Source organism: Malaya genurostris, chromosome 2, assembly GCF_030247185.1.
Source record: "Malaya genurostris strain Urasoe2022 chromosome 2, Malgen_1.1, whole genome shotgun sequence".
In the NCBI taxonomy this organism is placed as follows: Eukaryota; Metazoa; Arthropoda; class Insecta; order Diptera; family Culicidae; genus Malaya; species Malaya genurostris.
This window is the reverse complement of record NC_080571.1, coordinates 122,973,870-122,989,958: the sequence shown is the minus strand read 5'-3', so window position 1 is coordinate 122,989,958 and position 16,089 is coordinate 122,973,870. Positions and strand designations below refer to the sequence as shown.

The window sequence follows — 16,089 nt, the reverse complement described above, 5'->3', positions numbered from 1 at the left end:
GAATGTAAACAATGGATACAGCTGAAAATTTCACCATACATTAGGGACATATGTACCAACACAATAGAAAAAATTTTGACCACCGGACTCTCCAGACGCGCGCAATTAAAAAATTCCGGGAACTTTTTGAACAGACCTCGTATATGGTGGACAATGCCATAGAAGTTTGTTCGGGAAAATATGTCGAAGTACGGTAAAATTCTTTCTATCGAAAGGAAAGTATGGTGGATTTTTCCCCGGTATCCGGAATGGCGATCGAGTGGTACGTATGCAACCTACGTAAGGTAATTTCATCTTACATCATTTGTGGTCAAGGTGATATACATCCGTGTAAAACACTGAAGACCTATGAAAATCTGCTTTGTGAGCTACGTGCATACTACAGCAAACCTTACACTGAAACTGCAAAAAGGACATCTTTAACCAAATACAAGGACAACCAGCAGCGTTAAATAGTAAACCCGGTACATCTTCTTCAAAAACGCTTTCTGTATCAAATCAACTATCAACTGCAATAAATATACAACTAGGCGCATTTTTATTTCTATTTCATAATTTTCAGAACGGGATTCCCAAGAAAATAAGTTGACTTTATAAGAGTATCTACCAGGCCATTGTTTGCGGTATTTCCCGATAACTGGGTGCAAATAAAAAAATATCGAGTGCGTCTTCGCCGCATGGTTTTGCTTATGTGCTATCTGACCTCGCTACCGCTCATTCGGACCTAACTGCAGGAAAGAAACATTGCTTTGAATAGACCGGGCAAACGAGGCGGTTACAGGTTTGTATGCAAGAGGCCGCCGCTGCCGACGGCTACTGCAATAGATTCTTGCATTATAACTGCTATGTAACCCAAAAAACGTAGGAGGCGAAGCTTATGCGACTTGCCGAAAGTGCCCAAGCAAGTTTTCCGTAACGTGTGTTTCAAGCTGGAGTTTGTTGATAATTTTTCCATCCAACAATGAGGAACAAAAGTTGTCATCCTATGATCTGAATTAAAATATGGAATTCGAACTTATTCAAACTTCAAATCAAGATAATGTTGACAGTTTTCTTTGATTATCGTGCCGTGGTGCATTCCGAATTTCTTTCGACGGCCAAACTGTCAACAAGAAATACTGTTTGAGTGATATGCGTCGTTTGCGCGAAGCTTTTCGTAAAAAGATGCCAGAAATTGTCGACAAACGCTTGGTTTTTGCACTACGATAATACACCGTCGCATACTACATTGTTTCTTCGTGGTTTTTTCGCCAAAAATTCAACCAATATCGTTCCGTAACCACCGCATTCACTTGATTCAGCTCCGTGTGATTTCTAGCTACTCAGCAAACTCAATCGACTGCTCCGGGGATCGTTCTGAGTAAATTGATGACATCAAACGTAAATCGCTACACACATTTGGAATGTAAAAACCGGATAAAAACATTCAGAGCAAAAACCGAACATGGATATAGCAATGCATGAATCGTTTAAAAACATTTTTTTCTAGAACCGGACAAAAGATTTTGAATACGAACCCGGTTTTTACAAAACAAATGTTTTATCCGGTTTTTGCATTCAAAGATTTTTTACTTGCCCCTAACAAACAATCTAACCATGACTCGTCCACAGCGCCAGGTGGTAAAAGCTTTGAACCGGATAAAAACATTGGTTTTTAAACAGTCGGTTAAGTTTTTGTCCGGCTATTTTCACGTCGCGAATCATTCAATAACAAAATATATCATAGACATTTTCACAAGGATAAAATTTAGAGTTTACTGGTTTCTAACTATTAGAGAGTTTCGTCTATTTTGCAGTTTTCATAATCGAATTTCACAGCCGGTTGACGATTCAATGCATAAATCGCTGGTCATACGAGCCAGTTGTCGTATGTTCGAACTTCGACTTGGAATGGAGGTTAGTGGGTCAACTGTGCGGTATATTTTGGGGTTGCATTCATTTTGGGATTCCAAATACCGACCAACAAATAATATTTATACTTTCCTCGACGAACGACCTATAAAGTTAAAGCCACGGTAAAATAAATGATAGAATAATAATACTTCTACTTTCGTTACCATCATATGCAATTTAGGGCTTCTGAAAAGACGAAACGTACTTCTTATGATAACTAATCTTAGTTTTGCAAATTTCAATGATTAAACAGTTGACCAAATGGAATGATAATAACATAGTTTTGTGATTTTACGGCTATTACATTTACTGGCCATCTGTATAAATATTTTCAAACTTACAGCGCCGAAATCAGAAATCAGAACTAATTGGCTCAAGTGGCACGTTCCGTTAGTTATTTGGAGATTTGAGCCTTCTCATAATTTTCTTGATGAGAAGGGAAGGATAAAAGGAACATGGAAGGGAAATTTGAAGTAAGTGATGCGGGAAAACAGCACAAAACAAAAAGAAATAAATTTTCCTGCACCCACGAAACGATGCTGCTCAGTTTTGGTACCAGCTCTAGCCAACTCGTCCAAAATAGTTGATGACTGGCAAATTCCAGCATTCGAATTTTCAACCGCGAATGAAATCTCAACTGCATCATCCATCTTATGAGGTCTTGTCTTGTGAGATCAAGATGCAATAGTTATATCATTCCGCATTTGAAACTCAAATACTTGAGTGATTAACGTAGCCATCTCAACAAGCCTTACCAAAAGCGGCCGAGTCAGAAGTTAGAAACATTCTCCCTGGTAGTGAAAAGATATCCATTTCCATATCTTAATAATAAAGAAATTTCTTATTATCTATTGATTTAATGTAATTCATCAGGAACATATAAGGATGCTTTAATCGACACTGTATTAGTTTTCTTTAATCACACTATTGTCTAATATTTTCACTTACATCTACTAGTTCCACCTGATTATTAATTTTCTTTTTTATTTTTTTTTTATTATTATTCTTTCCACATGGGCAGAGTTAAAATAGTTAGAGATATTATTTCACTAAATTGTATTCACATCCTATAAATCCAGTTCCGAAAGGGCCGAGAACCAAACGGCTCTTATGTTTCTTACATCGGGGATGCCACACGAATCATCATCAGCTGAGAGTGTTCATCTGACTCCGTTCATCAAATTCATTCAGGCGCATGCTTCATGCAGCTCAGAGAGGTTTTTCCGTCAGCAATTTTCCACTCTCATTCTGATGCTGGATTCAAATGAACAACGGTTTTCTTGATTACCGTTGGTTCTGCTCGGTAAAGATTTTCCCGGCCCATCAGCCAAATAAAGAGAGAGAGAGCGAGCATGAATCAGTTGTACTTTAGGCGACCAGCCGTGATTCAGAATTCCGTGTGTTTTGTTTATTGTCAGTCGAAGGTAAGGACTTCAACGGTGCGCACGGCGTCTCATCTGAGGATCTTAATCAATCTAACGGTACGTTCCGGTTTGCGATTCGACGCGAGTTTTCCCCTTTCCCGTCGGGGCCAAGTGTGCAACGGGTTGTGAATCAGCTGCGTCGACGGATTCGGTGTTGTGTGGCGCGGAAAATCGCAGCGAAAGTTATTGATGCTGTTGTTGTTAATGCTTTCGCGTATCTCGCGCTGGTTCACCCATTATCAGTGGCTCGATTGCAAAATATCCGCGCGCGCGTTTCGACTCGATTGGAATCCGACCTCACGGGGGTAAATAGTGTGCGAGTTTTGTCGCGCTCTAAAAATAAATTGAAAACCGCAACTGTCGAGCAGAAGAAACCTATTGAAACTGAAACGAACAGGACAAGCGCGAATCCGTGCATGCCGGTTTCGGTTGCGGTTCGAAGAATTTGTGTATAGACACTGTCGAGTCGGTATAACGGCATGTTAGTAAGTATTTGGTGAAATGCTCCGTATGTTTTGGTACAGAGTAGTGAAATAACAATAACAATTTTCAGTTTCGGTGGATAAAGCAGCATCCATGAAAGCGACATAATTGAATGACGAAAATTGGATTACGGTACTGATGGAGAAGGATCATCAAATCGGTGGGATCTAAAGTCTTTTTTTTCCGGGCGGTCTTTGTGAATGGTGAAGTCTTCTTGGTTGATAGCCTGCCTGACAGTGAGCCGCTTATCAAACATGGCTAAATCTTCATTACAGTGTGATTAGGCTCTCGTTCGAACGTTGGATGCTGTTTTAAAGTGAAGTGAGATTGTGGATATAATAAAACCATCTTTAAGTTTCCGGTTCAACTTTCGGGAGAATGTGTAATTGAAGTGGAATTCGGTAACATATGTGGTAATCGTTGTCAACAGTTGGTGCTCAGTAGTGGAAGTACGAGTACGTATCAAGTGCAAAATGTTTTCAAATTTATGAGTTTAATGAAAAAGGGAAATCTCTCCTCTTGACAGAGGGGGTTCTTTTGTGTTGATGCTTCTCGTACTTGAGCAAAATGGTGTTTCAAATGTAATTAGAGGAGCTTTCTGCATTCGGTGTGAGATACCATCATCAAACTAATTTGTGTATCTTAACACAGCGAGGATAATAAAGCTGGTGGTAACGGCGGTGATGATAATGAAGCTGATATTGATGTTGATGATGACGCTGAAAAGTGTTATGGGAGGAAAGGATTACATTCTTAGAAAGCACTGACGGTGTTGATAGATGATTCGTTAATGCCCGTACCAGCTGGTGTTTTGAGAAACGAAAATTTCGCTGTGTAAGATGAAAGCATGTGTGTGTATTAGAAAATATGATTATTAAGTCTTGTATTACTAATTCATGACACATGCTAGTACAGTATCTAATTCAAGCCAACGAATTAAACTAGGCACTTAACTTCTAGCACTTCACCCACATCCTCTCGTTAACTTCCTGCGGTGAGTTTCTCTGTTATTCCCAAAAAAGCGTCGGTAACAAAACACCTTACCTTGGCTGCCGTGTTGGACACTCGGATTCTAGGGCGGTCCGTTCGTGCGCAAAAATGAAACCTAACACAATAGCAAGAAGTATAAATAATTTATTCAAAGGTAATCTAAGTTACAACGTTATACTCTGGTTGTTCACTATTGCTTCGAGATTGTGACGAGTTCCCCCGAGAAAATGATATGATTACCCTTTTTGCTTCCCACAACCGACGAGACCAAAAAAAAACATGAGCGCAAAAATCCAACAGGTACATAAAAGACCAAATGTACAACCAGCTCCAGGGGCATAAGTAATGCACATATGTATCCAACTGGGAGTAAACAACATATCAAATACATTTTGCTAAATACTCTTGTTCATTTGCTAGTGTTTGAGCTTTACAGTAGTAAGTAACAGTAACAACAGATTTTCATTCATTCATAATCAAATATCATTTAGGGATTTTCGCATTTTCCATGATTTAAATACGAAGAAGAAACACTCCTAATGATTATAAAAAATGTTTCAGCCTTATACCTATTTTCAAATCAGTAATCTGTACAAGTATTGCTAATCACTCATGTTTGTGTTTTCCGTACAAAAAATCTATCATCGAGCCCCGGAAAATAGGTATAATAAACAACACTCTCATGAGCGCTGAAGTCCGACGATAAATGTGGCCAATGAATAATTTTCCTTTGCCACAGATGTGAGCAAATTATGAAAGCTGTACAGCCTTACAACATTTTCACTGCGGTTTCTGGGTAAAGGATAATCTTGGAAACCTGCCACTTCTGGAAGTCAAAAACAAAAGCAATACATTTGTACACCCGCTGGGGAGAATTTAATACAAGAATATTCATTGCATTCTGTACAATTTATTCCAAAACTTTTTATGAAAATCGTTGGAACGGATTTTGTTGTTCATGTTGTTCGAAATGGCGTATTTTTTATGCTAAATTCCAATCAACGGCAAGCTTATGAGCACGGGAATCAAAATTTTGCATCCCCTAATTGAAATAGTAATCGGGATTATCTTTTTTGATGAGCAGGATTACTTGTATAAATCTCTGAAGAGATCACAGCTCGAATTGGGAAGCAGAAAGCGTAAGAAGCAAAAACCGAATGAACATTGAATCATCAAAGCAAACATGCTTGGTCTTGAATGCAACGCAACAAGATTTCTTCATCACATTCCTTGAAACAGGTCACAAAAGTAATCTTGACGATGTCACACATGATTGCAATGACTTACAATTAATTTGATTATTCGATGAACCATGAAAACTTTGAAATTTAATCAGTTTTGCTCTGCTCACTATTAAAAAAATAAGAGTGAATCGTACATTAATTTAGATCGTACATTAGTTAGACAGAGTCTGTAGATGTCTTGATACAGATGAACTTTCTTGGTGTAGTTGGAGGTTTATTGTTAATATAAACAATATAATTGTGATCTCAGTACTGACGGATCATTCAACGAGCCATAGGATAACTACATCCGTAATCATCTTAGCTTCACCATTTATCTTATTAATTACAACCAGTGGTTAGAATGAGATCTTTGTTTCGAATAGAGGTTTTAACTTTAAGGTCATTCACCTCTTCGAGCCACAAAAACTGTCTGGCCCTATGTGCGGGGTTAGGAATCGAACCCAGGTGGGCTGCGTGAAAGGCATCGACTTACCCATCACGCTATACCCGCCCCCTGATACGTTTTTTTGAATTTGTGATTGGTATGCCTTTCTTACATGGAAAGGCTGCGTCATATATTATTCGATGTACAAAAACCTGTTTTAATCCACCTAGTGGTATAATGATGCCTTTCTCATGTATAATATTGTGGTACTCTATTCAAAATTTTTCTCTTCGAGATTGTTTGTGCATTAACTAGTATAACATACAGAATGAAACATTGCTTTGCTCGCGTAGGTCATCTTTAAAAACCGAAGTGAGTTCACTATTATATGTACTTCCGGCACCGGAGCTCGAGAATCGATTCCGGCTACCAACTAACATGACGTACAAACTCTACTAGTTTTTATTGAAATTTTGATGATTTTATACAATTTTGCAATCGTACTCTAAACGACGATTTAAATTTTTGTTGTATCCGAAAATATGCAGTGATTTTTAGTAAGACCTTTCATTTAACCCTGAGATTGGGAATAACAGTTTTGAGTCCAGTTTACAACATTTTTTACGGTTTTTGTTTTGCCAGTGTAAGTGGCGGTATACAATATTTAACACACTTTACTCTATAACTTCGAAACCGGAAGTCGGATCCAGATGAAATTCAGGAATTCCGTATGCGACCGTGAGACCTTTCATTTGAATCAAAGTTCGTGGAAATCGGTCAAACCATCGCACAGTGATGCCACTCCATACAAAAGTTGGCAAAAACCATAAATACGCTGAACATCAGCTGGATGACTTTTTTCTAATAATTTGAGGTTTCTAAATATATTTCCATCATGACATTGTATTAAAAAATTTTCGATCCACCTAAAAGTGACATGATGCACCGTTCGCTATGAACCGGAAAATGACGACTTTTATTAATAAATTAACTTATGTATTTTTATTTATCTCGTGATTGATTAGGAGTTTTCACCTATTCTTCAAATAATTATTAAACCTGTGTGGAAAATTTATACACCGAGAAAAAAAACTTTTTCCTTATATCTTGAAAACATCAATTTTCTCCAGAAGGGCTCATCTTTATATTTTTATTTTCTGATATGTATCATAAAATGCAACTGATGTAGTTTACTGCACTATGATTAAAGATGGGAGAGTAACAAACAAACAAGTTTTTTTTGTTTTTCACAATAATAAAAATTTTTGAAAAATGCTCTGCATTTTGCATTTTTAAGTATTTCGACTTATGAAAGAACACAAACACAAGTACAAAATAAAATTTGATTGAATACTACCGCTTTACTAATAATAGTGGATTTTTATTATGTTAAAGTATCTTATTAAATTATGTAAAATGAAAAATGACGCTGAGCAAACATGCATGTTGTTTTCGTGGTTCAAAAAGATAGTTCCGGACAACAGAAAAAGTGCATGTGGTGGGATCAACTGGGCGCTATTTATTATAAGCTACTCAAATTTGGTGACACCATCACTGGTTCCATATACATACATATTACACTTGCTGCGTTTGGACAGAGCATTTCATGAAAAACGGACGCTATATGAAGATCTTCATGGCATAGTATTTTTGCTTCATGACAATGCAAGACTCCATGTTTCCAAAGTTGTAAAAGCTTTTATTTTGTAATCGCTGCAATGAAAAGTTCTGCCCCAGCCGCTATTTTTTATCAGACATTGTTCCATACGGTTGCCATTTGCTCCAAGCCATGGCACATAACTTGTCAGGTCAGTTCCAAAAACTACGACACCACCAAAAATGGGATCGATTCAATTGTCGAATCTGAGAAAAAGGAATTTCTCAAACGTGGTATCCGAATCTTACCAGAAAGATGACAGAAAGTGGTATATAACGATGGACTATACTTTGAAAAACGGTACTGCAATGATACTCTAACTAAAAATCATGAAATTTAGCAGAAAAAACGATACTAATTTATTCCAACGCTTGATATTATAAATAGATTTATATAACGACATTTATATAGGTGTTTTATGTTATGTATGTTATAAATGTCCTGATTTTATTTATCATATAGCCGTTCATTTAAATTTTACTCGCACCGCCTTCATTTACAAAAGTATAGCCCTTGTCTTTGTGATTTTTATTGTCGACCCCGCCAACAATCGAAAATAACCTTCAAAGTGCAGAGATGTGCAGGATCGCATAGTGGTTTTTGAAAAGTAGAGAAAAAATGCTATAAAATCAAATACTATTGAACAGTGGCAGCCCTTTCCTACCTATATAGAACTCTAATCGCAAAACATCATCATTGCGCCATATATTTTGTATGGAAGGATGAAAAGAAAGTTTGTACTACCCTATCTTTGAGAGGATATGGAGAGATTATTTCTTATTCAAAAACCTTTATACTTTAAACTGTAAACCTTCGCTTATCTGCGAATTCAAAAAAATTAATATAGTGCAGGAAAAAAATAAATTTATTTTTTGGATTTCTGCCACCTTGGCATCACTGTGCATCGCTGAGAAAAGTTAGTGAGATTCATTTTCGTATATATGACCACTATTTCCGGTGCTTCCGGAACCAGACACCGGGATCCAGGATAGCCGGAATCGATTTTTTTAGTTGCCTACTAATAATGACTATCGATTTGTGTAGTTTTGAGACCAGTTTAGAATTTTTTTTACGTGTTTTGTTTCGCCGGTTTAAGTGACGGTGTACAATATTGAACACACTTCACCCTATAACTCCAGAACCGGAAGTCGGATCCGGATGAAATTCAGCAATTCCCTTTGGGAACATAAGACCTTTCATTTGATTCAAAGTTTGTCAAAATCGGTTCAGCCATCTCCGAGAAAACCTAGTGAGATTATTTTATACATACACACACAGACATTGCTCAGCTCGATGAACTGAGTCGAATGGTATGTGACACTTGGCCCTCCGGGCCAAGTTTAACTAGTCGGTTTTTCAAGTGATTGCATAACCTTTTTTTTTATTTTCTCGGAGACGGCTCAACCGATTTTTACAAACTTAGATTCAAGTGAAAGGTCAAATGATCCCATAGAGTGCTTTTGAGTTTTATCTGAATCTATTTTCCATTTGCAGAATTACAGCTTGATATATGCAAATAATTTTTGAAAAATATGCACTTAATTTTATCGGAGATGGCAGAGCTGATTTTGACAAAAAAAAATCATACTTTCTCATAGAACGCTTTTAAATTTTATTCGGATCCGACTCCCAGATTCGGAATTACAGGGTGATATGCGCAAAAAACAAATACTTGATACTCTAGCAGATGACTCAATAGATTTTTTCAAACTTAGATTGAAATGAAAGAGCTGACAAATCCATATATTTTTACGGACTTTACGAACATACCGGGTAAAAAACTGTTAAACGGAACTCATTTGATTCTCTCAGTGATTGTTGAACCGAATTTCAAAAACTCAAATAAAAGGTATGCTATTGAATGTCATCCTACTTCCGGTTCCTGAACTACAGGGTGAAGTGTATTCAAAATTTCAAACCGTCGAACAAAATGGAAGAAATTTTTCTAAATTTGTATGTTGATTTTTTTTTCATTTCAAAAGTTATGATAGTTTATACTCGAAAAACGTTCTTGTTTTTATTCGAGATTCAATGGAAAGGTTTTTGAAAAATTTCATGGTAATACCATATACCGGTATGAAGTGAGCGTTTTTTTTTTGCAAAATGAAGCACTAATGCAAACATTAAAAAAATCTTCAAAGTATTGACCGCCGTATTCTACACATCTTAACCACCACTTATGGATACCACGCCAATAGAAATGTTCGTCTTTTGAAGTAAACCAATCAGATGGCGGGTGTGGTAGCATTTCTCAGCCAAGTGCTTTGATTGTATTGGTTTTGCTTTGTGAATAGACGCGCTGCTGTGTAACAAAATTACATTGCCGTATCTCCTGGTCTATTCTGGTAGTTTACAGCGAGTTTTTGGAAGCTTATGATACTTCACACCATTTTTGCCTTTCTCATATAGAAAGATTATGCAATCACTATGAAAACCGACTTTTGAACCGAGGCCCGGAAGGCCGAGTGTCATATACCATTCGATTCAGTTTGTCGAGTACGCAAATTGGCTGTGTATGTGTGTGTGTATGTGCGTATGTGTGTATGTAACGTTTTTTGCACTAACTTTTCTCGGAGATGGCTGAATCAATTTTCACAAACTTAGATTCCCATAAAAAATTCCTGAATATTATTTGGATCCGACTTCCGGTTCGGGAGTTATGGGGTAAAATGTGAAAAAAAAGAAAATATGTTTTCTAACTTTTCTCATAGATGGCGCGACCGATTTTCACAAACTTAGGTTCACATGAAAGGTCCTGTGGTCCCATGCGGAATTCCTGAATTTCATGTGGATCCGACTTCTGGATCCGGAAATATAGGGTAAAGTGTGTTAAAAATTGTATACCATCACTTAAAATAGAGAAAAACCTTTAAAAAATTTCAAAATCGACCTCAAACCTTTTCCAATTGATAGTTTTTATCAGTAGACGGTCAAACAAACCGATTTCGGTTATTCTTTTAAGAATCGAAGAAAATTATTTTGAAGAATATCACAGTATTATATATGATAGTATGATTGATATGAGAAAGGCATCATTACACCACTAGGTGGATTGAAACAGGTTTTTTATTCCGCCAAACACATTGCATTACCTTCTTGGCTAATCGATATGGTTTGGCAATAATCCATTTTTCATCGCCAATAACAATTCGATGCAAAATCGATTTTCTTTTGTGCCTTTGAAGCCAAATTACAGAAATGTTATTTCTGTTTTCCATCTATCTCTCACTCGAGTCATGTGGCTCCCATTTTCCACAGTTTTGGGCTGTTCTCAAAGCTTTTGAATGGTCAAAAATTGTATTTTGTTTTTAATTCTTTTACGTATCGCCTTCAACTCATCAGTGCAATAACTTCATATGATTATTATTAGCACCTTCAATGTTGTTGCTTCAATGATATTTCCTTCATTATGTGTGTTTTTTCATATGATAAAACTTGTATGAATGCAAACACAAACTTAGCCCAAAGAGGATCCACTGGGTGCCTGTTTTCATTACGAAAAGGGCTCACAATTACAAGGTTTTCTCGTTTCCCAATTTCAGTTACCAGATTATATCAATGTTTCAAATTTGATTGTTCTGCTTCATTTCGACAGAGAGTTTATTAAAAAACCTGTTTTAATCCACCTAGTGGTGTAATGATGCCTTTCTCATATCAATCATACCTTCATATTTTCTTCGATTCCTAAAAAGAATAACCGAAATCGGTTTGTTTGACCGTCTACTAATAAAAACTATTAATTGGAGAAGATTTGAGGTCGATTTAGTTTTCCCCATTTTCAGTGATGGTATAAAAATTCTAACACACTTTACCTTATATTTTCGAATCCGGAAGTCGGATAAGGATGAAATTCAGGAATTACGTATGGGACCACAGGACCTTTCATTTGAACCTAAGTTTATGGAAATCGGTCGCGCCATCTATGAGAAAAGTTAGAAAACATTTTTTTCATTTTTTTGCACATTTTACCCCATAACTCGGGAACCGGAAGTCGGATCCAAACAATATTCAGGAGTTTTGTATGGGACTACAAGACCTTTCATTTGAACCCAAGTTTGTGAAAATCGGTTTAGCCATCTCTGAGAAAAGTTAGTGCTTCATATTCATAGTTAGTGTTTCATATTTTTTTGCACATTTTACCCCATAATTTCGGAACCGAAAATCAGATTCAAATAATGTTCAGGAATTTTGTATGGGACCACAAGACTTTTCATTTGAATCTAAGTATGTGAAAATCGGTGCAGCCATCTCCGAGAAAAGTTAGTGCAAAAAAACGTTACACAAACACATTTTGCGTACTCGACGAACTGAGTCGAATGGTATATGGCACTCGGCCCTCCGAGCCTCGGTTCAAAAGTCGGTTTTCACAGGGATTGCATAACCTTTCTATATGAGAAAGGCAAAAATATTCATTTCCAATTTTTCGTGAGAGTTTTCTCTTATTTAAATTTAGAGCATCTAAGAATAGGTTTATTTGGAAAAAAATCTTTGTCATGATATTTTTCGTCCCTCAAGATTATTATTCCAAGGATAAAAAGCGTCATAATTGGATTTGCCTTATGTTGAATAAATAGAAAAAAATTCTCATATCTTTTGCTTACTCTTGATAACACTACAAATTGATGCAAAAAAATCAATATTATTTTCGATTATCGGATGACCAGATCATTGGATTTCTCAATTTTTTTTAGGGGAATTGAAGTCTTTTAAGACGCCCAGCACGATCAATGACGGAGTAGCAACCGGTAGTGATAGCTGTCTTATCTACCAAAAATTCGTCCTGCGTTATTTTTTCGGCAAATATCTAACATGGTACAAAACGAGAAAATGTCCAAAGTGAGAATTGATTATTGGAGAATCGAGGTTGAAGACAAAAAAGACGATGCTAGATTAATGAAGATAAGTGATTCAGAACAGGAGCCCCTGCATAAAAATGAGCCGAAATGGTGATGGAACTTTTGGTAACTGATATGCTGATGGTATCGTTTTTGAATTGTATTATTTTCCATACCAGACAGATTATTCTTCGAGCTACGTTTTTGTAGGGTAGGAATCTAAAAAGGAAACTTTTTGTGAGTGTCACAGCTGACTCTTCAAAAAGTTATGGGATCGAACATCATAATTTATTTTCCTTCTAATTAGAACAAATAATTTGGGTACTCAAAAAAGATTTAAAAGCATCATTCCCATTCTTGGGATAATCAGCAAGGAAACAATTACAATTTATAAACCCCCTTCATCTGATGTGAAGTGTTCCGTGGATTGTAGAAAAGAATTAAAATGATTATTTTTTCAGACGAGTCCCAAATCCCAAAATAGTAATATTCATAAAAATATGAATGATATGTGAAAGGCATCATTACACATCTAGGTAGTTTAAAACAAGGATTTCACTGTTGATCCTGATTTTAAATTCCAAAGCAAGCTTTAATGATTAATACTTGAAGTTAATAAAAAACTACAAGGATCAGCCCCATGAGGTTGTTCGAGCCAATGATGTGGAACAAGGCAACCAAAATTTATAATGATCTGCAATCAAAAAATCCAATCAATCCGAACCAACACCGAACATCATTTGTCTTGGAGTTCGGGTTTACATCTCATCCAAGTCAGTCGATAAAACAAAACCGCTTACGTTGGGGACAGAAGAAACCAAGTACAGTATTGTGTAGTGAACAATAGACCTCGAAAATGAGTGAACCAAACGAACAAAAGCTACCGCCGGTACGAAAGAACACAATTATTGTTGACTTCAGACAGTGCAAAATTCGACCTTCGATACGAGAACTTGAAGGTTTGCTTAAGGAGCAAATGCATTTTGACATTAAACGGGTGCATTTACTTCAATGCAATAAGACCAATAATGTTGTTTATATCCAGTTCTATAAAGAGTTGGATGCAATTCAATTCGCTAAAGACAATAATAATATGCACTATGTGGAGCATGAAAATATCAAGTACAACATTCCAGTATATATGGAAGATAGTGCTATAGAAGTGCGTGTGCATGATCTTCCCTCAAGCGTCATCGATCCTTATATTCGCCATACCATGTCCCAATACGGGGAGATTCTCTCTATCGAAAAAGAAAAGTGGAAGAATTTTTTCCCCTGTATTCTAAATGGCGCTTGAGGAGGCCTATACATTCTTATGTGATATTCGGTCAGGATACAAGAATACCGTGCAAATCACTTGTTACCTATGACAATCAGATGGCCACATGTCAATATTGCCAAAAAGCTGTTCACTACGGTAAGTCATGTGATAAACCGGACAAGAAGACAATTATACCAAAGGACAACGGTGCTTCCTTCACATCAACCCCAAGCAACCCCAGTACACCTGTGACAGTCACCATCAACAGGGAAGTATCCCCTTCAACGAAACCATATAACGTAACCCCTATAGAACAAAGTACACCAGCTGCAATTAACAGCTTACCATCTAACCAACCAGCAACTGCAAACAATGTACAACAAGGCGCATCTACAGCAACTAGCAACGAAATCAACAACAATACCACGGCAATGGATGACGAGACGAACCACGAACAAACGCCCCCTCAATCCTCGCAGGAGGAAAATGGAAGCTCCTCTCCCCCTAGAAAAAGGGTGACAACGAGATCCAATACAAAAAAAAATTATCTAAAAACTCAGCTAAATCGGCCACGTAAAGCTTGTACGCAAATAGGCCTGAATAAAATTTCTTTTAAATAACCGACGAAATTACACCTTTATCCCACATGCATGCAATTATATATTTGTACATACTTGCGATTTCGATAATTAAGCTTCTCTTCGCCAAGCTTGTGTTCAAGTTTTTTATGCAAGCAGTTTTTTTTAGCGTTAGGTTTCTCTACCATTCTGTGATTTCGGTTGAAGCGATAAACTATTTCTTATTATCATTCGAGTTCATCTAATATAAATTAGAAATTAATCTTAAGCACTCAAAATTTATCCACAGGTAGTTGTCAATTTCTCATGGGGAAACGACAAAACATGGAATTCCGAGCTTGCATGACACAAGATCAGAGCATACCAATTAAGGGCTGAGGCTAGTGTGTTTTAGGGCGTTTTAAAGAGCAATTTTCACGCTTCAAATCTGATTTTCTCAGAAACGGTGACGAATATAAAAAAAACCCAACAGACAATCTCTTGGAAATTTAATTTAGATTATTCTGTGAAAATTTCCGAATGATTGTTTGACTTTAGCGGTCGGGAAAGTCTTTTTTCTGAAAGAAGAGTTGCATAGCTGAAAACGGCAACTTTCAACTTGTTCATTGAATATCTCGCCTTCAAAAGCATGAATCAAAAATCTATCTAAAAACATATATGTTGTCGCGATAAAAATTAAGTGAAAGTTATTTTTGTAATGGTAAGTACGTTTCTATGGCGAAACCATTTTTTTCTGCTCTTATATCGTGGTAACGTAACGAAACATGAGAGAGAAATAAAATCGGCTCATCAAGGCTGCCAAACAAGCGGTAGGTTTATTGGATTTTATGTGATGTAATTAATCTTGTAACCGAAAATATCAAAACTTTCTTGGCCACCCGGCCACATCGAGAGTCATTTTACACATTTGCGAGAGAGCATGAAGAGAAATGTAATACGCACAGCGAGCGACACGGTTTTACGCTAACAACTGGCATCATCCCTTAAAGCTTCAAACCGTTTTATGGCACGTTACTGTTTTGCTGTCTAGCAACAACCTACCTCTAGCATGCTAGGAGTAGGACTGAAACGTTAGCTTTAATTTCGTTTTTATTTATAGATTCGCGTGCTTCCAACAGCTTCGCTTTTGCATCGATTGATCAATCAGATGCTCTCTCTTTGATACATCGCTTACTCCTTCCAAACCGTCGTCTATGGCAGGGAAATCCGGTGTGCCAAAGATTTTTAGCAGTCAAATAGGACACTGCTCGCTACTAATCAAAATTTCAATCATATATAATTGAAAATACGTGGCTTGATACATTCAAATCAAAACATGATGAAATAATATTAATAATTGATACAAAACAGACTGAGC

General features: G+C 36.8%; 1 protein-coding gene across 4 annotated transcripts in view; it reads left to right on the top strand.

Annotated features, from left to right (window-relative positions):
• Nucleotides 1–3,300: 3,300 nt before the first annotated feature.
• LOC131431153 (protein eva-1) overlaps nt 3,301–16,089 on the top strand; it is a 443,272-nt gene continuing 430,483 nt past the window's right edge. The window contains exon 1 of one of the 4 annotated variants that reach the window (XM_058596696.1): nt 3,301–3,802. The gene's annotated coding sequence lies outside the window, so the exon portion shown is untranslated. Of the gene's footprint in view, nt 4,635–4,805; nt 4,945–16,089 lie in introns of those variants that run through there. The other 3 variants (XM_058596693.1, XM_058596694.1, XM_058596695.1) reach the window with 3 other exon arrangements.